Source organism: Moschus berezovskii, chromosome 3 (assembly GCF_049115385.1).
Source record: "Moschus berezovskii isolate FMDL1 chromosome 3, NW_MosBer_1.0, whole genome shotgun sequence".
NCBI lineage: Eukaryota > Metazoa > Chordata > Mammalia > Artiodactyla > Moschidae > Moschus > Moschus berezovskii.
Genome location: NC_142462.1, coordinates 101,249,434 through 101,275,740, shown reverse-complemented (window position 1 = coordinate 101,275,740; position 26,307 = coordinate 101,249,434). Strand labels below are relative to the sequence as shown.

The window sequence follows — 26,307 nt, the reverse complement described above, 5'->3', positions numbered from 1 at the left end:
TATTTACTTAATTTGCTTGATTTTATGTTTGTATCTCTTTAGACTTGGGCTGGAAGTTGGAAGGCTTTCCCCCTGACCTGGAGAACTGTGCTGGCCCTGAGTGTGCCATGCCAGGCCATGCTGAGTTGCATCAGTCGTGTTCGACTCTGTGTGACCCTATGGACTATATGCAGCCTGCTGGGCTTCTCTGTCCATGGGATTCTCTAGGCAATAATACTGGAGTGGGTTGCCATGCCCTCCTCCAGGAGATCTTCCCAACTCAGGGATCGAACACGTGTCTCTTAAGTCTTCTGTATTGGCAGGTGTAATGGCTCTTATATCCCTTCTTCATCCATCCTCTGCTTTGCCCTGTATTCCAGGAGGCTGGCACCCTACAGTCTGCATTTCCCTGGCTCCCCTGTCAGCTGGCTTCCAGATGATCTTTGTCAGTGGGGAACACTGCTAGGAGGTTGACAGATGGGAAGGGGAAGGATTTCAGATTATTTCTGCCTTTCTATCTCTGCCTTGAAAATCATCTGTGGCAGCAGCCAGGTCTCTTCTGAAACCTCAGCTTCAGTGGTCCTATCTCGCCAAGATTTTAGCTTTCATTGGGTGACCCTGGCCCTTGGCTCTGGTTCTGCCACCCCCTTCCCCTCCCTATCTCTGCCATAGGCATGCTAGCGGCTTCATCTTGGCATTAATTTCTGGGTTGTTTCACTGTCCTCTGGGTTTTGCCTCTCCTGTCACCTGTGTAACAGAATTCTCTATATTATATCGATAGTTGCTGCTGCTGCTAAGTCGCTCCAGTTGTGTTCGACTCTGTGCGACCCCATAGACAGCAGCCCATTTAAATACTCAAAAGGTTTCTGTTATTTGGTTAGACTCTGATGCAATCGTGTTGCTTAATCACTGAACGTTTTATTTTACCAACAAAATCTTGTGAATTTTTGACTGCTTGGAGCTTGCAAACTGAATCCTGACAGTCATTATTATCATTATCACAAGTCATTTATTAATCATCGCACTGTGGGTATCACTTCATACATTTATACTTTTCCTTTTTAATCATAACTGTTAGATTTTGTCAAATTATGCTTCCCCTCTGGCTCCTGAATCTGCCATCCCTACTGCTATCACCCCACTTCAGGCCATTATGACAGCCTCCCTAAATTTTGAAATAACTTCGCAACTTTCTCCCCACCTCCGGTCCCTTCGTTCTCTAGTCTATTTTAATATATGCTGCCAGATTTATTTTTATAAAGCACAGCTCTGATAATGTCACACCATCACTAAGAAAGAAAACCTCCTGTGGCTTCCCATCGCTTACCAAATTAAGCACAGACGCTTCGTACTGGCTTTCAACATTCCCCACACAATATCCCCAAACTTACCTCTGTGTTGAGTGTTTCATCATACAAACCATGCCTCAGCCTGTTGATCCATTGGCAAGGAAGATCCATGGAAGTAAAAGAGCTACCCTTGACTTTGCCATGTGGCTTGTGCTATTTGAAATGTCCTAAGCTTCCCTGGTGGTTCAGAGGTTAAAGCGTCTGCCCGCAATGCGGGAGACCTGGGTTCGATCCCTGGGTCGGGAAGATCCCCTGGAGAAGGAAATGGCAACCCACTCCAGTATTCTTGCCTGGAGAATCCCAGGGATGGGGGAGCCTGGTGGGCTGCCGTCTATGGGGTTGCAGAGAGTCGGACACGACTGAAGCAACTTAGCAGCAGCAGTAGCAGTGGAGAGGCCAAGTCAAAATAGAGAAAACAAATTTGGATGTTGCCGTCAGAGAAACTATTCCTTCTGCATTTATTAGATATAATTTTGCTATTCAAGAACTTTCCCTCATTCACTAATTTGTCTGCACTACTGAAAGGCAAGTTAAATATAGATATTTCCCCCGTTTATTGTCAGTTTTTAGTGTAATGATTTGGTGCCCAAGCAACTCTCAGTGGTGGCCAAAGAAATTTCTGAATAATATTATGAATCCATGCACCATTGTATATTTACATTCATTTCAGTTATTTTTATTCTTGATTCAGATTTTCCCATTCAGGTAATGAATCCATCTAGTTTAGATTTTAAAACATAGAGATCACAATGAATAAGCCCTTAAAGATAAAATGACATTCGCCTTTTATAGGCTTGTTTATTTTATTCTGAGTTCTGGGTCCCTCTGGATTCATTTTAGAAACAAAATGTCAGTGATTAAACAAACTTCTCGCTCTCAGTGAAGGTCATTGTTGACACTTGATTTTATTGTTTCTGTGGGCTTCCTTGGTCTTTGCTCTTGGTCATTGGCTACGTTCATTCATTTATTCACTTTTGTTGAATAAGATGGACAGGGCTACTGCTGTTGTGGTTGTTTTTGGCTGTGCTATGAGGCTTGTGAGATTTTAGTTCCACGACCACCTGGGATTGAACATGGACCCTCGGTAGTGAGAACATGGATTCCTAACCATTGAACTGCCAGGGAATTCTCCAAGACTACTGTTCTTGTGAAGCTGAAACCCTACAGGAGATACAGACATTTAACAATAAATTACACAATGATAATACAATTCCAGTTGAAGTGGGTACTGTGGAAGAGAAACTCAGTGTTATAAGCAGCTGTGTCGGGGAGCTCTGACTTGTTGGAAGAAAGGGACGGGGAAGGCTTCCCCAAGGATGTGATGTCTGAGCAGACATCTGAAGGATCAACAAGGATTTAAGTAGAGGGGCTTATTAGCACAGAACACAGAGAGTGAGAAAGCCTTAATAAGAGAAGAAACATGTCCTTTTGAGGATTGAAAGAAAGGCCACTGTGGCTGGAATATGGAGATCTACAGGGTGATTGAAACAGGTCAGAGAGGCCTGTAGGGACCAGGCCATGCAAGGCCTTGAAGATCATGGTAAGGATGGTACAGTTTTTTAAATAAAGGGCTATCATGATAGGCCTGCATTAGGCTGAAGCATGGGAAATATATAGGAAGGACACAAGAGTATGTACTGAGATGCTACCAGAGATCCAGGTGAGAAATATCTGTATTTCAGAAAGTATTCCTTGTTCTGAATTCTTCTTATCTAGTCATAGCTATTTTAGCTTTTATATGATTAATATTTCTTTGGTATATGCTTTTTATCTTCCTACTGCTAACTTCTCTATGCATTTAAATAAAAATGAATTTCTTTTTTTCAATTTTATTGACAAATACAATTATATTTAATATTATACTTAAAGTGAACAAGGTGCTTAGTACATTGCAACAGAGTCAAGGGGAAACCTGTGCTGATTTCTGGAGCTTTTTCTCACCTTAGCTTCCTTTTTTCTGGTTCTTTGATCTACAAATTACTGTCACTTCAGTTTCTTTGAAATTTACTGTCCCAATTCGGTGGGATCACCTTGCTTTGTTCAAGACGTCCCTCCCAGCTCCACAGTCCAGAAGGTGCCTCCAGACAGAGAGCCAGGGCAGGCAGAGGACTCACCTGGCTTGTTTCCTTTTCTCAGTGATCTCAGTCCTGAACTGTCTCTTTTCTAAAGTAGTCATTTCATATATTTTGTTCAGTTTTTCTAGTTGTTTACAGTGTGTACGTGAAGGATTACTTCTAATCCCAATTATTTTATCATGGCCAGAAACAAGTCTGTGCATTCAGTTTTGATCATACTGAACTTAAGTTAGAAATTTCTAAGTGGAAGTCCATTATCCAGTTGGTGTTAGATTTGCATTTTAGAGAAGGAATCTGAGTTGAAGAGATACATTTGGGAATTGGAGTAGTATGGAAGGTGATCAGAGTCATGAAGCCTGATTGGACGTTGTCAGTTATGAGAATGAAAGTGTGTGAAGAAAATTGGGCTTTGGGTTAGGCTTTGGGGAATTATATTTTCAGATCTCAGGCAGAGAAAGATGAACTAGAGGAAATGGCAGAGAAGCATCATCTAGAAAGGTTAGAGAAAACTAGGAGAGCATGTTGCAGATGCCAGGGAAGGTACTGTTAAGATTTTCATGATGATAATTATCAAAATCTTAATGATACCAGTTCAAATGAAAGGAGGACTGAGAGTTGCCAACTGCGTTTTGTGACATGAAAAGTTTGAGTGGTCTTGCCCAGAGCACTTTCAGGAGAGCACTGGGACAGAAGCTAGATTTTGATGCTGAGGAGAGAGTGGGAGGTCATACAGCAGAGAGCTTATGTTTAGACAATTTTTAATTAATTACATAATTTTATTTTTTAAATTAAAATTTTTTTTATATATATGTGTGTGTGTACACACATACACATTCTTTTCCTGTTTAGGTTATTATAGAATATTGAGCAGAGTTCCCTGTGCTATACAGTAGTCCTTGTTGGTCATCTATTTAAAATATAGCAGTATGTACCTGGCAATCCTAAACTGTTAATCTGTCCCTTCTTCCCCTCCCCTTCCCCACTGGTAAGCATAAACTTGTTCTCTATATAAGTCTGTGAGTTTGTTTCTGTTTTACAAATAAGTTCATTTTTATAATTTTTTTCTTAGATTCTGCTTGTAAGTGATATATGATATTTGTCCTCTTCTCTCTGCTTTACTTCACTTAGGATGATGATATTTAGGTCCATCCACATTGTTTCAAATGGCATTATTTCATTCTTTTTAATAGCTGAATAATATTCCATCATATACCTATGCCACATCTTCTTTATCCATTCATCTGTTGATGGGCATTTAGATTGCTTCCATGTCTTGACTATTGTAAACTGTACTGCAGTGAACATTGGGGTGCATGTATCCTTTCGGATCACGTTTTTCTGCTAGATATATGCCCAGAAGGAGAAGAGGGCAACAGAGGATGAAGTGGTTGGATGGCATCACTGACTTGGTGCATATGAGTTTGAGCAAGCTCTGGGGCTTGGTGATAGACAGGGAAGCCTGGTGTTCTGCAGTCCATGGGGTCACAAAGAGTTGGACATGACTGAGCAACTGAACTGACTGATATGCCCAAGAGTGGGATTGCAGGGGTACTCCCTGGTGGCTTAGAGGATAAAGCATCTGCCCACAATGCGGGAGACCCAGGTTCAATCCCTGGGTAGGGAAGATCCCCTGGAGAAGGACATGGAAACCCACTCCAGTACTCTTGCCTGGAAAATCCCATAGATGGGGGAGCCTGGTAGGCTATAGTCCATGGGGTTGCAAAGAGTCAGACACAACTGAGCGACTTCACTTCATAGTAAATCTAGTTTAGTTTTTTAAGGAACTGCCATACTGAAGATAAGAGTTACCTTGAGCACTGTAACTGGATGAGAGTTTCCAGAAATGATTTCATTTATTTTCTTTTTAAAAAATGTTTTCTTTAAAATAGGAGAGCCTTGAGTATATAGAAATGCTGGTTGGAAGAACCTGGCTCAGGATATAAGGTTAATGATTTGAGAGAGAGCTGATACTCTGTAGTGTCAGGAACAAAAACGCTGCTGCATGTGCAATTCATGAGTTGAGATTCGACCTTAGATAGGAAAAGTGATATATTTTCATGTAGCAGAAGGAAAGAAAAGAGAATGGGTATCCAGAAAATCAGGTTTGCTGGTTTGGTGGAAGGAAGTTCAAGATAAACCATCAGTTAAAGATAGTGATGGTTTCCATTTCTCATAGAGAATGTTTGAAAAATATGTGTTCAGTATTGATATGGGCTTCCCAGGTGGCACAATGGTAAAGAATCCATTTATTAGTGCAGGAGACACAAGAGATATGGGTTTGACCCCTGGGTCAGGAAGATCCCTTGGAGTAGGAAATGGCAACCCACTCCAGTATTCTTGCCTGATAAATTCCATGGACAGAGGAGTCTGGTGGGCTACAGTCCATGAGGTCACAAAGAGTCAGACATGACTGAGTGACTGAGCATGCATGCATGTATACTGACATAGATCTGAAGAATTTTTGCAGAAAATTCGGTAATGTTTAACCAGAAACCATGAACAGAATAATACAGTTAAGTCTGTGTAGGTCCAGACATGTTTAATTATAACATCTGGATGATGATTAGTCACAAAGGGACTCAGTGACCCAGAAGACTAGAATGGATGGAATGAGACTATTACTGAATTCAGGTTCAGCTGCTCGATGCTCAAGAATCCAATACTGAGAAGACAAGAGTTGGGTAAATGGAAATACAGCTTTGTAGAGGAAGCTGGAAATTCTGGGGAGAAGGTGGACTCATATCTCAAAGAACCAATCCCCACTGCTGATCAGGGTCAAGAGGTTTTAAAGGGGAGTTTCAGGGGTGTATACATTCAGAACAGCACAGTTATCTCTGACAGCTTGAAATTAGCTGTATGTTAGTCTGATCAGTGTCATCTTGACTGTTCTAAGTACAGATAACTTTGGATTCCAGGGCCAGTTTGTTCACATTTCCTTGAGCCCTGTTCTTGGAACTGTGTTAAGATGGAGCAGCTTGTGTCATGGTACAGTCTATAGTTAACGTCTTCCACCTGGTGGAGGTTTCAGTGTCTGCAAAACAGCTCAAAGAATATGGCTCAGAATATTATGTGTATCTCTTGAGGAGGAACTTAAGGTCCTTGATTTTGTTTAATACCTAAACTATTATTATTTTTTCTTGCTTGATTATTTTCCTTTGTTTCTGAATTTTCTCACTAATCTGATTAAATTTATTCTTTGGAATTTGAGGATCCAGGAAGAGAAATTTGTCCCAGGATGGCCCCATAGGGTTTTGCTACCTTATTGATAATATATTAAAAAGCAGAGACATTATTTGCCAACAAAGGTCCGTCTAGTCAAGGCTATGGTTTTTCCCGTGGTCATGTATGGATGTGAGAGTTGGACTGTGAAGAAAGCTGATCGCCGAAGAATTGATGATTTTGAACTGTGGTGTTGGAGAAGACTCTTGAGAGTCCCTTGTACCGCAAGGAGATCCAACCAGTCCATTCTAAGGGAGATCGATCCTGGGTGTTCATTGGAAGGACTGATGCTGAAGCTGAAACTGCAATACTTTGGCCACCTCATGCAACGAGTTGACTCACTGGAAAAGACTCTGATGCTGGGAAAGGTTGGGGGCGGGAGAAGAAGGGGACGACCGAGAATGAGATGGTTGGATGGCATCACCGACTCTGTGGACATGAGTTTGAGTGTACTCCGGGAGTTGGTGATGGACAGGGAGGCCTGGCATGCTGTGATTCATGGGGTCTCAGAGAGTCGGACACGACTGAGCGACTGAACTGAACTGAACTGAACTGAAGACAAGCCTGAACCAAGTCTCTACCAGTCCAGAAAGATGCCTGCCAGGTGATGAGGTCAATGACTATCCTTAGCAAGGATGGAAGACTGGAGAGAAAGCAGTGGCTTCTTCATCTGTTCCATCCTCTGCTAAATGTTCCCACTTCTCTCCTCTTTTCAGGTTTCTTTCCCTATTTCTGATATTCGGTTCTCAAGCCTCACTGCTGTCTCTACCCATCCCCTTCTTGATCTCTAACTTTATTTTTCTAATTCTGGTTTCTCATCCAATCCTTAACCTTCTTCTTGTTCCCTCTCCTGCATATAATGTCTTTATTACTTATTGAAAACCTTTCCCCCTCATCCTCCATCTTTTCCAAATCCTCCTCTTCTTGTGTATTTGTCCTCATGCCTTCTTTTTTTTTTCTTTAAGCCACCCTGAGTCCCACTTGTTTTCTCACTCTCTATTTGTTTACAAAAGAAAAGTCCACGTTTTCAGTACTCAGTCTCAATTTGAGATTGATTATATTCTTAAATGCCATCTTGAGCTGCTTTCAATTTTCTCAAATTTTATTCTTTAGGATGGAAAAATAAAGGGCATTTCAATAGCAGTACATAAGCCTCATCATTTGAGATTGAAATAGTATTTTTTAAAAGGCAGAAGTGCCTGTAAGTTTTTTTTTGGTTTGTTTCTTGCTTGCTTCTTTTTAAAAAAGAGAGATGAGTGATATTTACATATAGTTGGGCAAAGCATTATGAAAACATTTACATATTTAAATTATTTAGAAAATTAGAGTGAATTGGAAAAACAATAAATGTCTTCATATATCTAAATTATGGTTTATGAAAAAGTATGTAGCTCTTCATAAAAAAAGAAATGTATATTTTCACTTAAGCACCAAAAATGTGGGAAGCTTTTGAGAAGCACTTTCATCAGGTAAGGCTTCCCAGTGCCTGCCAATGCAAGAAATGCAAGAGACTCAAGTTCGATCCCTGAGTTGGAAAGATTCCCTGGAGTAGGAAATGGTAACTCTCTCCAATATTCTTGTCTGGGAAATTCCATGGGCAGAGGAGCCTGGTGGGCTAACAGTCCATGGGGTTGCAAAGATTCAGACATGACTGAGTGACTGAACACACACACACGTATTTATCAGGTAGGCTGCAGATACTAAAAGTCAGGAATTTGAGTTGTTTCACTGTCACTAGTAGGCGGTGACAACTACATGGATCATCTAATATGTACATCTACTGTATACAAAGTGCTTTCCTAACATCTGTGAAAGAATAACAGTATAACCTTGAGTCTTAGCTTTCAAGTCAGCCCTCTGAGAGAGAGTGGCATTAGGTATGAATTCGATCTTCGAAACCCAAGTGCAATAAACTTTCTTCTTCTGTATCACATAACTCTGGCACTGAGCCACATTGACTAATATGTCAAGAAATTCAATCAGTTTCCAGTGCTATTGAGATGTTCACTGTAGAGGTGCTCAGTATGAACCCCATGGGTTATTTAAAGGCAGTGACTCCATTCCTTCCTTGGCAAGAATAGGAAAGGGACTTCTTTGATGAGGTTCCTGGGTTCCTGGGCACTGGGAAGGAGAAAAATGAAGATCTCCATTATTCCAAGTCCTGAACAAACCATGTCTTTCTCCATTTCCATTTCTCCTCTTCAAACACTGGGTGATCCTCTTCCTCTAGATAATTCAGTTGTACAGTCTCTGTAAACTAAGGCTTCTGAAAATAAGTCTTGTTTATTCTGTAGGGCATACAGGCTTGATTGCTCTTGGGGAGGGCCTAAAAAGAAAAAAAATGAAAAAAATCATTCATGGGTGTTCTAAAATAGCCATAATTAGATTTAAAATATTTTAATAGATTATCAAGCTGTATATGGATACTATGGGAAATTTATTGATGACAAGGTACATTGCATCTCACATTTGACATTCAATCATATAGCTTTTGTCAAATTCTAATTTTTCCAAAATTCATCTGTTATTTTCAAGTAAGTGAGAAACATATTTAAAAGCCTCTTACTGACTCAACACTCACCATGACGTACTGACTGATCTGTAGATTTACCAGGACACTAAAAATAAACTTTATGCCAAAATTTGATGCAGAGAAGTGGAACATAATACTCTTAAAATATAATTATAATTTTTGAGTAATGGGGTATTTCTGAAAAGAAATGTCTGGCTATCATGAAATAGCCCCCCTAGGGGAAGGGAACATCAGGTTTAATGTATCAACTTCTTCGTAAAGTGAACCTAAAGAGAGCTTTTACATCTCCACATAAAGGTAACATTCAGATCTCCGAAAATGATCCTTGCAATGAAAATGATACGGAAACGTTTCCAAAGAAGACGTGGGGCTCAATGCTTTAGACCAGAGCAGTGATTTCCCAACTTTGTTGTGTATTCAAACCACCTGGAGATCTTGTTAAAATGCTGATTCTCATTCAGTAGGTCTAGGGTGGGGCCTCAGGGTTCCGCATTTCTAAGAAGCTCCTGGGTGATGCTGCTGCTGTAGGTTTGCTGACAACACTGAGCAGCAAGATTTTAGAGAGTACAGTTTCTATAGTCAATGATGAAAACCTGACTTTCTTTGCAATGTGAATATATCTTTTATATGCAAATCACATAGGGTTTTTTTTTTTCCTTTCAAGGAATTTTGGACCTAAATTTAATTTTTTTTAAAAAACCTTTGTTTATGGTGGTTAACCAGACCAATGAAATATATAGGAAAGCTGAGGGCCACAGTAGACCAGAGTCATGCACTGTGTGCTAAAAATGGAAAAACCCTCAACACTATGTAACAGAAATGGTTATGATACAGCGTGGAGTAGTCACATACATGTAGAGCCAGGCTGATTGACTTGCTGTGACTTGAGACCCTTGTTGCACCAGTTGGCTTCCAGTTTATGCTGGGAGACGTAAGAGAAGTTTTGAATGTGTGATTTTGATATACCAGTTGGGCACTCAAGAGGAGATTTCAAATAAGCAGGACTTGGGTGAAGCTCAGCAAAGAGATTGAGTCTGGATGTATAGATATAGAGTGGGTGTGAAGTGAAAAAAGAACCTAGTTCACGTCCTAAAAAATACTAAAATTTAAAGGAAGAAACAAAGGAGTAATAGTCAACAAAGGATTTAGAGATTTATGAGAAAAATTGGGAAAATGAGTTTTCACTGAAGCTAGGTAAGAGTGTTGGCATGTAGTAGGTGCTTAACAAATGGTTGTTAAAATGAAAACTAATAACAAATACACAGTAAAGAAACAAACAGAAAACCAGACTGAACTGGGTTTATGAATGCTTTGTACCAAGACCAATGGAATGTTTGATTTTCCTAAGCATATTCTTTAAAAATTTTGCTTTGTTACTTTTTAAATTTACTTTATTTTGTATTGGAGTATAGTTGATTTGCAGTGTTGCATTAGTTTCAAGGGTATGGCAAAATGATTCAGTTACATATATACCTATATCTATTTTTTTTCATATTTTTTCCCATATAGATTATTACAGAATATTGAGTAGAGTCCCCTGTGCCATACAGTAAGTCCTTGTTAGTTATCTAGTTTATATATAGTAGTGTGTATATGTTAATCCCAAACTCCTAATTTATCCCTTCCCCCACCTTTCCCCTTTGGTAACCATAAGTTTGGGCTTCCCTGGTGGCTCAGAGGTTAAAGCGTCTGCCTCCAATGCGGGAGACCCGGGTTCGATCCCTGGGTCGGGAAGATCCCCTGGAGAAGGAAATGGTAACCCACTCCAGTATTCTTGCCTGGAGAATCCCATGGACGGAGAAGCCTGGTAGGCTACAGTCCACTGGGTCGCAAAGAGTCGGACATGACTGAGCGACTGAACGGAACGGAACCATAAGTTTGCTTTTGAAGTCTGTGAGTCTGTTTGTGTTTTGTAAACAAGTTCATTTGTGTGATTTTTTAAGATTCTGCATATCAGTGATATCATGTATTTATCTTTCTCTGCTTGACTTACTTCACTTAGTATGGCAAGCTCTAGGTTCATCCATGTTGCTGCAAATGGCATTATTTCATTCTTTTTATGGCTAAAATTCCATTATATATATGTACTACCTCTTCTTTATCCATTTCTCTGTTGATGGACGTTTAGGTTTTTTCCTTGTCTTGGCTATTGTAAATAGCGTCCTAAGCATATTCTTTTATATGTTTTTTCTATCAAAGGCTGTCTTCTCTGCCTGGAATAGCCTTCATTCTCCTTCCACTTTTTGTGATCTCTGCCTCTGCTGCCTACTCCCTCTTGTGTTTGCACATGCTCTCTCTGGCCCAGGGACATCAATGATACTCTTTTACTTCTGGCTTCCCTTGTGGACCTGGATGATTGCTCCCCAACCTTTCCAAGCCCTGTATGCCAACACTGTCTCTGACCAATAAGCTGGTACCCAGCTGGACTAGAAAGCCCCCATCCCACAAGGAACTATAGCAACTGATAGAAACCAAAGGGGGAGAAAATATTTGCTGATAGTTGATGATAGTATTTCCTTTTCACTACGATGCTGTATATGATGATGGCTGGTGGGGTCCAAGTTCCAGATGAACCATGACATGCTGTCTAACCACCTCACCCGCTGCCACTCCCTTCTCCTTTTGCCTTCAGTCTTTCCCGATGAGTTGGCTCTTTGCATTGGGTGGCCAAAGGATTGGAGCTTCAGCTTCAGCATTAGTCCTTCCAGTGAATATTCAGAGTTGATTTCCTTTAGGATTGACTGGTTTGATTTCTTTGTAGTCCAAAGGACTCTCAAGAGGACTCCCTGGTTAAGTGGTTAAGATTCCACATTCCAGTGCAAGGGGTGCAGGTTCGATCCCTTGTGGGGGAACTAAAATCCCATTTGCTTCTCAGCCCAAAAACCAAAGCATAAAACAGAAACAATATTGTAATGAATTCAACAAAGACTTAAAAAATGGTCCACATCAAAAAAAAAAATTATTAAAAAGTGGACTAGAGTCTATGGAGTGCAGAGGTGTTTACGAGATGAGCTGAGAGTCAGGCTGCCTGGATTTGAATCCCATTCTTCCATTCACAAATTATTTAGTTTAAGAAAAGTTACTTAACTTCTCCATATCTCAGTTTTCTCCTCTGTAAATGGGGACTGAACACAGAGCATAGTTCTTGGTCAGTATAACATGTTAAAGAAATGGTGACAAAACCAAACATATGAACACACATACATGCACACATAGTGTTTCATGAATTAGGTGTGCAGATGGGATCTGGCACTAAAGGAGGCTGATTAGGAGCAGTGAACTGCACTTCTCAAAAAAAAAAAAAAACTGTAGATGGGGCGGAGATGGGCAGAAAGACTAATCAGTCCACTTTGGGGAGAATTTAACGTGATGCCCTTTTGGACACTAAGATGATGAATTGATGTTTGTCAGAGGAATGTGGGCTTGACATATTCTCCAGTGTGGAGTGGAGTAATGAAATCTAAGTCATTTATATTATTTTATCTACTTTTCCTATTATCCAGTGATGGTCATTTATGAAGCTGGCTATCGTTTTTGGACACAGAGTGTTTTTTTTTTCCCCTTTGTAAATGGATCTCTAAGACCTCTAACCTCATCTGTACCCTCTTGTAATATGAGCTCACCCCTTTAAGCAATATCAAGGAAATGAAAATTTCTAGTTGTATTTAGTGTTCAGAATCAGTCCCTGAAGGATGCCAGTTGGGGGATAAAGGATCAGTCAGATACCATAATATCAGTCAAGATGGATAATCACTGAAAATCCAAGAAATTATCATCTGAGAAACTTATTTGCACAGACAAATGTCCTTATCAACACCAGGCCTTATTTTCAAGATTCAAATCATGTATTATTGAGTAGCATAATGCCAGTCTAAATGGAATATTTTCTAGCTTAAGCCATGAAATTAAAAGACGCTTGCTCCTTGGAAGGAAAGTTATGACCAACCTTGATAGTATATTAAAAAGCAGAGACATTACTTTGCCAACCAAGGTCCGTCTAGTCAAGGCAATGGTTTTTCCCGTGGTCATGTATGGATGTAAGAGTTGGACTGTGAAGAAAGCTGATCGCTGAAGAATCGATGCTTTTGAACTGTGGTGTTGGAGAAGACTCTTGAGAGGCCCTTGGACTGCAAGGAGATCCAACCAGTCCATTCTAGAGGAGATCAATCCTGGGTGTTCATTGGAAGGACTGATGCTAAAGCTGAAACTCCAATACTTTGGCTACCTCATGCGATGAGTTGACTCACTGGAAGAGACTCTGATGCTGGGAAAGGTTGGGGGCGGGAGGAGAAGGGGATGACGGAGAATGAGATGGCTGGATGGCATCACCGACTCTGTGGACATGAGTTTGAGTGTACTCCGGGAGTTGGTGATGGATAGGGAGGCCTGGCGTGCTGTGATTCATGGGGTCGCGGAGAGTCGGACACAACTGAGCGACTGAACTGAACTGAACTGAAGTTTTATTGACTTCAATTCTTTGGTTATAATTACTAACTTTTTATTTTTTAATGTTCCAGTGCTGACATGCTTGGGGGAAGGGGGGGAATTGAACCACAGTGGCGACTGCACAGCAAGGAAATCAGCCGAAGAGGAAAATTAAATGCTAGGTGATGTTGTGAAGTCAGCAGTGAGGGGAATGAGTGGGGGAAAGAGTTAAATTTTTAAGTGATTTAGCAAATGATGTTAAGAAAGTGTCACACCATTGTTTCAGTTTTTCTAATATAACAAGCCATAATTGTTCATTTTTTTTTGTACTTATGTAAGAAAATCTCTTTAGAGAAAATTTTCACTGTCGTAAGGAACTCATTGCAAAATTGTTTTGAAAGAATACTTAGAGGCTTAGCATGCACACACACAGAGATAGATATCATTTTGAAATCCCAAACTGCTTGAAAACTCTGTTGAGAAGGTATCAGAGAAGCATCTTTTACTCTGGAATCCTGGACTGAGCAGAATATTCAGAAGTGGGCAGAGCCATTTACTTCTCTTTTCTCCTCCTGAGGTGTTGAAAATGTATATTGGAAGCAAAAAAAAAAAGTCTTCTTGTCAGTTCTAACCTGCTTAAGTCTTTTGCAATCCTATCCTAAAGGCTTCACTGCCTGAGTGAAAATAGAGAGTTCCCTTTTTAGTTTTCAATCACCTTTTAAAAACTTTCCTAAGTAAGCATGTATTTGAGCTTGTAAGTAGTATTAAGTATACATTTGTTTATTTTTCAGGATTCTTGTATTAAAATTGTTTCTTTTCTATGGGCTTAGTTTCTGCTGGATTCAGGCATTCTTCCATCGTCCACCTATCCATTCCTTTGTACAGTCATTCTGGACCCCTACACACCTGAGGATCTATGAGAACATAATGCAATTTCCTGCCGATAATTAGTGACTTTCTCAAATAGTTCTGATATGAGAACCCCAATTAGACATATATTTGTTAAAATAGTCTGTGTAAAAAGCATGGGGGCGCGGTGGTCTTTGATTTAATATTATTCTGCCTGTGGCAGGTTTCTAAAATGAAGTACCTGTCAGTTGACTGCCCATCCTCCTCGCTTGTACAAATTGGGTGGTTTACACATCTGAAGGAAGGCTGAAGTGAGAGGCAATCTGTGGCTGGTGTTCAGTGCTCATTTTCTTTTCTCCCTCATTTTTCATGTGTCAGCTTAATGTCATTTCTTTAGGGAAGCCTGCCCAACACCTCCCTAGCCGCACTCCCTCCAGATGAGTTATTCCGTTACTCTTAGCGGCCCCTACTTCTTTTTCACAGCAGTTATTACAGTTGCAGTTAAATGTTTATTTGGGTGATTGTTTACTTAATGCCTGTCTTTTCCATCTGACCATATGCTCCATGAGGGCGGGGGGACCATGTGTTGTTTACAGCCCTCTCCCCAGAGCCTGTCATGGAGTCTGGCACATAGTGGGAGCTAATTTGTTGACTGAATTAATCAAAAAGTAACCATTGAAAAGACATTAAATTTAATTTAACCACTAACCAGAAAAAGTGTGTGTATTGAATTAACCTTTTTAATTTGTGTGTGATACTGCACATGCACTGATTATCATTTTCTAAAAATCACAGCATGCTGAAATGTGTGAAAATTAGAAAAAAAAAATATGGTGTTCATTTTTTTTTTAATAAGGGCAAATTGAAGATCAGGAGAAACCATAAACTAGAGGAACTATAGAATTAGTTGGAATGTTAAAGTCCCTTCCCCCAAAAGTGAAGGTTTTAAATCTAATTTGCTCTTAGAACTGTTGAATGAATATATGCAGGGTAGTTAGGCTTAAAAATTCCCACACTACTAGTGACTTGATAGATTATAATCACTCTTTCCCCTAGGAGCTGCTGTGCTTTCTCATTGTAAAAAGTAATTAGCAGATGTAAAATAAAATTTATTAATCTTATAGGATATAATTATGGTTGTTTGTATGTAAATTCTTTCATGTTCGTGGATTGCTTATCTTTCATTTTAAATAAACAGGTTAGAAGTCAAATGTCATTACCCTTTTCATTAAAACCATTACAATTCTTTTTGTTAAAAAACAAACAAACAGAGCCTTACTTATTTTTCAAAAGATAATGCTAAATTAATTGGCCTAGTTTTAGGGTTGGAATTCCCAGTAGCCAAATCAAAATGTCCTAATGCAGATAATCTGCCAAAAGTATTTGAAAATATCAAGTTAAAAAAAAAAAACATGGAATATAACACAGAAAACTGCATATCTGCAGCACCATTCGTCAAATTATTTAAAATGTCTGATGTTCATTGATGAATGAGACTGGGAATGGATAGCTTCTGCTTGCCTAGCCCATCCACCTTCTCTCTTGTGTGGTCTCTTCTCTCTCCTAGGAGGCAACTCTGTCCAGACAATGTCAACTGGTTCTTTGACTCCTTGGTTTCTAGTGGATTCGGTCAAGGGGAGAGCCAGCAGGAAATCAGGGAAGGCATAGAGTTCAGGATATAATTTTCTGGCTCCCTCCCTGGGGGGTTGCTAGGGGCTGGCTGTGTCCCTCCCCTCCAGGGATTAGGGGAGAGGTCACTGCTCCTCTCAGATGGCATCTGTCTGTGACTCCTTCTGGCATCTGTAACTGTTCCCTCCTCTGGTTTTTCAGGTGCAAGGGTAGTAGCTGCCTTCTTCTGACTTTACTGGATTATGGCTTTCCACTGCTTTCCCTCTAAATTGCCCCTGCCTTGGAAATAGCCCCCTTATTAACCTCCCTGCTGCTGCTGCTAAGTCGCTCAGTACTGTCCGGCTCTTAGCGACCCCATGGACTGCAGCCTACCAGGCTCCTCCGTCCATGGGATTTTCCAGGCAAGAGTACTGGAGTGGGGTGCCATCGCCTTCTCCGATTAACCTCCTTAGGTTACCCAAATTCGAGGGTACTCTTGGTTTCCTTCACTTCCCAGACTCATACAGTACCCTTGAAAAAGTAGTCACACAGTACCCTTGATAAATGCACCCTTTAAAACGTGGTGCTAGTGGTAAAGAACCTGCCTGCCAGTGCAGGAGATGCAAGAGATGTGGGTTTGACCTCGGATTGGGATGATCCCCTGGAGAAGGGAATGGCAACCCACTCCAGTGTTCTTGCCTGGAGAGTCCCATGGACAGAGGAACCTGATGGGCTATGGCCCACAGGGTCACAAGGATTGGACACAACCGAGGTGACCTTAGCATGCACACAAAACTCAGTAGAATATATCCAAGTGAATTATGTGAAACCAAGATATGACATTGTGTAAAGCATGTGTCTACACTCAGGCATACACATGTATGTACAAAAATGCATTCTTCATCTTTTAAAGAAAGTGTGCCTCCTGTGACTTGGTCTTCATATTTGCCTCTGAAATGTCAGATTCAGCATCAGCAGGAAACCATATTTGAATTCTTTATCTAATAATGAGAATGAATTGACATTGTCTCTTTCTTCTCTGGTTGGCTTGGTTATGGGTGTTGTGAGAGGCAAGGTCTGTATCCTGGCTCATAACAGAATTACAGTCATGACTTTAAATGTATGAACCATCTCTCTATACTCAGCGGTGTTGACTGACCACAGGCCCTTTTAGTGTGCATGTGTCAATAGATTTTGCTCATTCTGAGTGAGCTGATGTTGGGCAGGTGGATAACATCACACCATAATGAAATCATTCTCTCTCTCCGTGGCCTCCACAATTTCCCATTTCAATAGACTGCCTCTCCTTTTCTATTTCTAAGCCCCACCATGCTTCAAGGGTTTCCCAGGTGGCCCAGTGGTAAAGAATCCACCTGCTAGTACAGGAGACACAAGTTTAATCCCTGGATTGATAAGATCCCCTGGAGAAGAAAATGGCAACCTACTCCTGTATTTTTGCCTGGAGAGTCCCATGGACAGAGGAACCTGGTAGGCTACAGTCCATAGGGTTGCAAAGAGTCAGACATGACTGAGCACAAACACACATACACACACGCACGCCATGCATCAGAGCACAACAGCTCGTGCCCTTTTCTGAATCAGTGGTGAAGATTCAGTTGAGAAGATAGTCATGGTCTCATTTCATGTTTGGCATTAACTTGTACAAATAGGAAGCTTGCTCTCTATCCATTGTGTTGGCAAGATTTCTTTGAGCAGGTCCTGGTTGGGAGGGTAATAGTGTTTCAAAAACAAACTCAGGATAGTCATCCTTCTTCTTTATTTCTCTATGTGTAGGCTCCACATTTCTTTCTCCTTTTCCCTCTCATTTCATTTTCATGAAGCTGAGAGGCACATGAAAGCTCAGGGCAGCGTGAGGAGGGGAAGGTCAACACTGGACTTAACCTCTAGCTCTGACTCCTCATTTTTATCCAATTTCTGATTATATACTCATGTTTTGCCACAAGCAACTAGTAGTTTTAGTACCAGAGAGCAGTCAAGTCTGAAAAGACAAAGTTGATGGCTATAATCATTATGCTTTTCTGGACCGGGTTCTGCAGCAACAACAAATCCATCCCAAGACCAGGTGGCAGGAAGCTATCATAGCGATGGCGGCTGTTACTAAGAGCAGCATCACTGAAGAAATGCTCAGGCAAGCACTACCCCCTGAGGAAGAGCACAGCTTCACACTGATCTTTCACTGGAGAAAACCAATGACACTATTGAACGGCACTAAGAACACACCCCGCCAACTTCCTCCACCATTAAGTTTGACAATCAATGGATGAGGTGGTTTGCAGAGATGAAAAAGCACAAAAACCTTGTTGGTAATTGATGGTGAAGATGTGGGTGACTCAGGTCTTAAATTGTCTTTTGTCTGCAAATCTGTTCTCAGATGTATGTGAGTTTCTTGCAGGAAGACGTTCATTTCCTATGATCCTGAGGGACTTCCCCTGAGCTGTGCTTTAGGACTCATTGCTTGTTAGGGGTGTCTTGGCCTCCTAGTGGATCTTTGGCAAACCAGAAACTGGGGGAAACACATGTGGGTACATGTCATTTTGATCAGTCACAGAAAGTTTAAAACTTACCATAGTATTTTAATGTAAAAACAGTGGGAAACATTTAAAAGGCACCTGAAGGGGAATTGCCATCTTCTTGTGCTGTGAAAGAGTATATGTGGTGCCTAAAAGGCTGTTGGCCCCTTTATATCTCAGTAACATCGCATCTCACCCTGCCAGTCATGTGGAATTAGATTCGCTGACTTCAATAGGGAGAGGCACAGTCCATCTGAGGAAGCTGTACGCATTCTCAACCCTGTCTAGAAAGTGTAGAAAGCAATGGGCATGAGGCTTGGGGAAGAAATAGGGCTTGGCTGGGCCATGGAACAGAAAAGAATCTAGTGAGTCAAGAGAGTGAGGGGAAAAGGAGGTCAGAGGCCGAGTCATGGATCCTGTGAATAGAGGCTTAGGCTTTAGTTGAATATCACTGGGGGAAGTGAAGGGCTTTCAGCAAAATTTTGATATTATCTGATTTTTTAAAAAGATCAGTTTGGTTGCTTGTGTAGAGTGGATTTGAGAAGGGCAGGAATGGAAGTAGTAAGACCATAATCAGGTACTTTTAGGAATCAGATATCACAGTAGATTGGACTAGGTTGGGATGTGCTGTTTTGTTTTACCATCCCTAGGTGATGGCCTGAGATAGCTAACTGAACATTTGATTATGTCCAAATTCTGGCCAGCAGGAAAAAGGGGCGGGGCATGAGAAAGCACTGCTCTTTCCCTTTAAGGATATGTTTTCAGAAGTTATTCTCACCACTATACTAAAGATCATAGCTGCAAAGAAGGCTGGGAAATGTAGTTTTCTTCTAAGTGGCCAAGTCCTACGTAAAAATTTGGGGTTCTATCTGCAAGAAGTAGAAAACAGACACTAGAGGACTATAATATCTGCTAACTTCTATTTAAAAAGAAAAATATGTTTGCTATTTTTAGCAAAATATCTAAGAAGCTATACATGAATTTCTTTTGAAATAGAAGTTTTGCCTCCTTGAGATCTAAGTTAAACTTTTGGATTATATTAGGGTATGTCAGTCCAAGATTCACAGACTATCTAGCTAAATATGGATCAAGTAATGGGTACTTTGCCAACCAAGGTCCGTCTAGTCAAGGCAATGGTTTTTCCCGTGGTCTTGTATGGATGTGAGAGTTGGACTGTGAAGAAAGCTGATCGCCGAAGAATCGATGCTTTTGAACTGTGGTGTTGGAGAAGACTCTTGAGAGTCCCTTATACTGCAAGGAGATCCAACCAGTCCATTCTGAAGGAGATCAATCCTGGATGTTCATTGGAGGGACTGATGCTAAAGCTGAAACTGCAATACTTTGGCCACCTCATGCGACGACTTGACTCACTGGAAAAGACTCTGATGCTGGGAAAGGTTGGGGGCGGGAGGAGAAGGGGACGATGGAGAATGATATGGCTGGATGGCATCACCGACTCTGTGGACATGAGTTTGAGTGTACTCCGGGAGTTGGTGATGGACAGGGAGGCCTGGCGTGCTGTGATTCATGGGGTCGCGGAGAGTCGGACACGACTGAGCGACTGAACTGAACTGAACTGAACTGAATGGGTTTTATTCACAGCTGGGCAAATACCAGATAACTTCCCAGATGCATGTCTGTCTGTTAAGAACAGAATTGGAAAGAATTCAGCGTGGACTTGAGATCAGAATGGTGCCTCCTTCTCCCGCACCACAGCTCATCCTTGGGGCCTACTTCTGCCTAAGCCTGGGCTGTGTGTGGGTATGTTAAGAATGAAGGCAAAGCATGATCCACTCTTGCCCAGTAAACTTAGAACTCTGACCTGTCATTCAGATTCTCCTCCCCTTTGGGGAGAATAAATAAGAGATAGAGATGTAGGGAGGAGACATATACTCTGGAACTCCCCGAGAGGAGTGAGGTTAGGGTGGGGATCTCCTTTCTGAGTGGAAGTGTAAATATAGTGGAGATAAAAACAATTATCAGAAAAGCGGAAGCTAATTTTTTTTTTAATTTGGTAGATAATTGCTTTACAATGTTGTATTGGTTCTGCCATACAACAATGTGAATCAGCCATAAATATACATACATCCCCTCCCTCTTGAGCCTCCCTCCAACCCCCACCCGATCTCACACATCTAGTTTATCACAGAGCACTAAGCTGAGCTCCTTACGTTATACAGAAACTTAACCAATTTTAAAAGAGGGGTATGGTCATGGGTATTTTGAGTTGTACAATTAATTGCCTCAGATATGCTTTATCTGGGTAATGGGTATATGGCCTTATTTTAAACACACATCATATTCTTATGAAACCTCAGCACAAGGAAAATAAGAGAGGAAAAGAGGCAAAAAGATAGGTGTTTAACAATGATGCAGTTTGATGCCTTAAGGCACTGAAAGAGAAAGGGAAGGAAAACATTCTGTAAGAACGGTGGTGGAGGAGCTTGGGCGGGGAAGTGGATGGAGAAAGGCTAGGAGGTTATGGCAGGGCTGAGGTTTGGGAGGCAGCTCAGTGGGTGTCCCTTCCCCAGAGACCTGGAAGAGTGGGTGGACTGGTGGGCTTCCAGCACACTCATGGGATAATAGAAGAGAGGATAATAAAAGGACCGTTTATAAGGTGTGGGCACAGGTAAAGACCCCAAGTCAAGATGGAGCGTGCTCAGGAACTAGCAACTGTGGGAAGACCTGGAGGGCCAAGGGCAGTGACTCATCACAGGAACCTGGTGAGTGCCGCAGAGACCGGTGAGGACTCAGGTAGAGAAACACCAAGTCAGGGTGAGGGAAAGGGATGGAGGCTCAGTGCTCTGACTGCTGTCTTCTCCTGCCTTCCCACCTCCTGGAGGTGCCTCCCACTGGGCAAATTCGACTGAAAACCTGAGGCTAGGGAGCCCAGGTGAGACAGTCACAAAGCAACCTCCTAGGACATACAGCAGGATAGAGAAGGATCGAGAAGGACAAATGAAGAGCCCGCGTGGTATTTTGGTGGAATGTCAGGTAGGGGGCTGTTGGGAAGAAGCTATATCAAAGTCCCTGCCACAGTTTTTGAGTAATTAATTGCTTTCAAACATTCATTGAACACCTGCTCTGTTAGGGACTAGTGACACCAAATAAGTCAAACAGAGACTTTGTGGGACTCCTAAGCCAGCACACAACTGTGGTTCTTATGGCAGATGATGGAGACTGTGGGATGAGGGACAGCAAAAGACAGCTCTGCCTGAGAGAAGGCTTCCTGGAAGGAGGGGATGGATGGATGGGTGGAAAGATGGTTGAAGTACAGTTGATTTACAACGTTGTGTTAGTTTCAGGGGTACAGCAAAGTGAGTCAGTTATATATACCCATACATTCATTCTTTTTTTTTAAAAGATTATTTTCCCATTATAGGTCATTGTAGAATATTGATTTCTCTGTGATATTACAGTAGGTCCTTGTTGGTTCCATGGGGTCGCTAAGGGTCGGACACGACTGAGCGACTTCACTTTCACTTTTCACTTTCACACATTGGAGAAGGAAATGGCAACCCACTCCAGTGTTCTTGCCTGGAGAATCCCAGGGATGGTGGAGCCTGGTGGGCTTCCGTCTATGGGGTCACACAGAGTTGGACACGACTGAAGTGACTTAGCAGCAGCAGTGTGCATATGTTAATCCCCAAATTTTGAACTGGATATTCCATCTGTGCAGAAGGTGAAGGTGTCTCTCTTCACAGAAGACAGCATGGGCAGGGTTGCAGGCATCATCAGGGCATGACAGTGAAGGCATGAAGCTGGGAAGAAGGATGGGACAGTGTCTGATACCAGGGCTTCAGGAGCCAGATTGATGAGTGGGGATATTATCCTTTGAATGGGCAAGTGGAAGTTAATAGAGGCTTAAAAGGGATGTACATCTTGAAAAGGATGAGCTGATGCAGAGTGCTTTCCACACCTGTTTTCTTAGTACACTTTCCTTTTCCCTCTCATTTCCGTCTTTCACTTCTATGCGTCTCTCTCCACATTTTTTGTTGTTGTTTTGTTTCTGGAAACTCAAATATCCAGGGTGAAAGGATTAGTTAGAATGGATTCAGTGTAGGAAAAAAAATATCCCAGGTTAAAAAAAAAATTCCCACTTCAGTTGCCAGTAGGGGTTTAATTTGAGGCAGTGGAAATATTGAGGATGCCAACACAGAAATTAAATTGCTTCATGAGCCAGTGCTTAGTGGTCGGCCACAATAAAGTAAAAATGAGATGTTACTCCATGACAACTTGAAAAGATGTCTTGAAATATGATCAGTATTCAGGACGCCTTATTGTGGGCTGAGACGTAGCATGAATTGAAGGAATGAAAATACACACACATACTCTCACATCCCTTTTCTGCACGTTGATCAGCAAGGAGAAAATTCTTTCAGACTTTGGGGAGAAAGTCCTTTACCTAATTATTCAAACAACCATTTCTTATCTGCACTTTTATTTTATATACCCTTTACACCTGTTTAATTAATCCTAAACATGATGCTGACTGCTAATTAAACAGCCCTGAAAGTGACTGACTGAAGGTAGTAATTTGAGATAATTAGTTTTGGTTTCAAACACTCCATTTTCACACTTTGTGCTCATTTTTAGAAAGGGGTGGCTCATTATTATAGGCAGGGTGTGGATTGTGTAGGGCATTTTACTGCTGGACTCTGAGTAGCTGAGGAAGTAGGAGGATAATTATACATCCAGACAGGCCAATGTAATGGTATAGCACTATGGAATTTGCTATAGAATGCTCCCTGTTCCCTCCTACACATGTGTGTGCATACACACACACACACACACACACACACACACACAGAATTCCTTCCAAAATGAAGGTCAGGCTGTTGGATCTTTTTCACTAGAACATAGAAACACACATGCTCTTGATCTTTGGGAAAGATCTCTAGCAAAGGGTAGACCTCACTGAATCATCCATTGTCTCTTTCCCAGGTCCTCTGGAAGCAACCAAGAAGGGCAAGATTTGGTGTGTGGTTAGAGATTTGGACGGATGTCCTTGCTAAGTATTTATGTATTACAAAGGCACACCGCCTAATCAAGGGGACAATCTATCAAGAGGTAACTGGTATATCTGGCAGAGAACGCAAAGGAAGGAGACAGCTCAAGTCTGGTTTTCACGATCCCACAATATTGACAGGCAAGTTAGTAAGGTCCTACGAGGAGAATAGGACCCAGAAGAATTGGGTGTGAAATAGACTAAATCATTGTTGTAGGTGATATAGATAGATACAGGTTACTCAGAAGCCAAACAAATTCTCCAAGCACCCTGGAGAGCTCCAAGCACAGTCTTCTGGTTAAGGAGGCTTTTATACCTTAGGGTGTTCAGTGTCACTTCACTGGCCACCAAAAATGGAGGAGGACTCTCTAGACCTACAAAAGGTCTGGATACAGATGTTGAGGGCTTTTTCAAGATGTCAAGAGGAAAGTTGTAACTTCCTTGTGGATTGGGGATCGTCTGGTCAGGGGGTGGTAGGTGTTCCCAGAGTGTGTAGCTCTGTGCAGGAAGATGAAATGGCAGCCCATTGAACATCACAGCCCTGACATTAGCTGCAAGATCTGATGGAGAGCAGAGTTAACAGTTTATGTACGAGTCAGACTTGCATCTTCAACCAAGCTTCCTGAGTTAGGGCATTGTAGAGTCATTTTGACCTCTGGATTTTCACATCACAGATGAGGTACACATCTCTTAAACTCCAGATCCCACAATGGTGTTGCCTACTTTTTAGTTGCTTTCATTCATCTCACAGGAACCTCAGAAGAAACAAGTCAAAAACTGAACTCATCATTTTTGTCTTCCAAATCTCCTCTTGTTCTTCTACCTTGGAAAATATCAAATATCATCTACTCAGATACCGAAGCCATAGAACTGAGAGTCATTTCCCATTTTTCCCTACACCTTTCTTGGTCTTTTAGACACTCACAGGTTCTACACCCTTCCTTTTTTCCCACCTGCCACTGCCTTGGTTCAGTTTTTATACTTTCTTACATAGATTTCTATAGTAGTTTTCTAACTGGAACCAGTAGGCAACTTCTTATGTCTTCCCTTTAATTCAGTGTATCTCTGAATTATGGGTCTATTGGCATCAGATTGTTCTGGAGGACATATTAAAAGGAAGATTCCTAGATGTCTAGACATACTAAGTCAGAATTTTTGGGCATGGGGCTGCCCAGGTGGACACTGAAATGTGAGGGTTTCTACTCTTCCCACTGCTGCCAATGTGTTCTTTCTAAAACAAAATCTTTGTTGTGCCACTCCCTTGGTTATAATCATGCTGTGCTTCCTCCTGACCTCGGTGATAAAGTTCACACTCCCTGTTATACCTGAGTAACCCTTCATCCTCTGGTTTCTGTCTAGCTCTGAAGTTATACTTCCTGACATTCCTCCCTTGGTATTCTGCTTTCCCATCACGAGAAACGCTGCAACACTATACCCTTTCTTGACTCTCTGCCTTTGGACATGCTGTTTCCTGTGGCTGAAACATCTTTCCCCATGTTTTTGCCGGATTTCCTGCATCTTCCGTGCTTGGTATAGCCTGCATGTCCCTCTGCCATACTGCTTTAACATCCCTGTGTTCTTCTGTCCTAAAACTTTTCATAGATAGAGTAAGACTCTTCACTTGTATATAGGAGTGAATATTGCATTTCAAACATTTTTAGGGGTAGATTTATGGCATGCAGTTAATTTGCTACTCAGTTTGAAATTATTTAGGAGAAATGGCATATCTCTAATTTCGAATATCTTCTAGCAATTCACCCTGTTAATGTCAGAAAATAGTCTCTTTTCCTAAAGAAATTATGATATGGTTTCCTGTTTTATGATTTTTTTTTTTTCTTGAGGGATGGAAGCCTGGAGAGATGTTATAATTAAAAGATACATGGTTAGCTGTTCCCAAATCTTATTTTGGTGCTCAGTGATTATATTAATAAGCACTGACTAGATTTGCACAGGTATATATTTAAAATAATTTACCCAAAATATAATCTTAATACTAAAATGGTATCAAGTGTAAAAAAAAAAGTCTTGTATTTTTTTTTTAATTGGAGGCTAATTATTTTACAATATTATATTGGTTGGTTTTGCCATACATTGACATGAATCCGCCCCGGGTGTACATGAGTTCCCCCTTCTGAACCCCCCTCCCACCTCACTCTTCCCCTTATCCTCCCTCTGGGTCATCCCCGCATACCAGCCCCGAGCATCCTGTAACATGCATCGACCCTGAACTGGCGATTTGTTTCACATATGATAATATACATGTTTCAATGCCATTCTTCCAAACCATCCCACCCTCACCCTCTCCCACAGAGTCCCAAAGACTGTTCTATACATCTGTGTCTCTTTTGCTGTCTCGTATACCGGGTTATCGTTTGCATCTTTCTAAATTCCATATATATGTGTTAGTATATTGTATTGGTGTTTTTCTTTCTGGCAAAAAAGTCTTGTATTAAGTGCTCTACTCATCATTATATAGCCTTTATATCCTGAAGCCAAAGATGATTTCAGAGGTGACCTTTTCCGGGGCATGTGTGTACATTTCATGTTCATTTCTGCCTCATTTCTTCACCAGAAGTTATCATGTACAGAATAAGAAAAGCAACAACAACAAAAAACACAAATGTTTTGCTTTGGCTTCTGAAACAATGGGGACTGAATCAAAACTAAATTCTTTCTGTTTTGTTGTGGTTTTTTAGTTGCTCAGTCATGTCTGACTCAGTCTACATAGACT

At 41.3% G+C, this 26,307-nt stretch overlaps 1 protein-coding gene across 1 annotated transcript in view; it reads left to right on the top strand.

Moving 5' to 3' along the window:
- The window catches only part of GRM8 (glutamate metabotropic receptor 8), a 923,112-nt gene that overhangs the window by 133,735 nt on the left and 763,070 nt on the right, over positions 1-26,307 (top strand). The gene's annotated exons all lie outside the window — the stretch shown is intronic.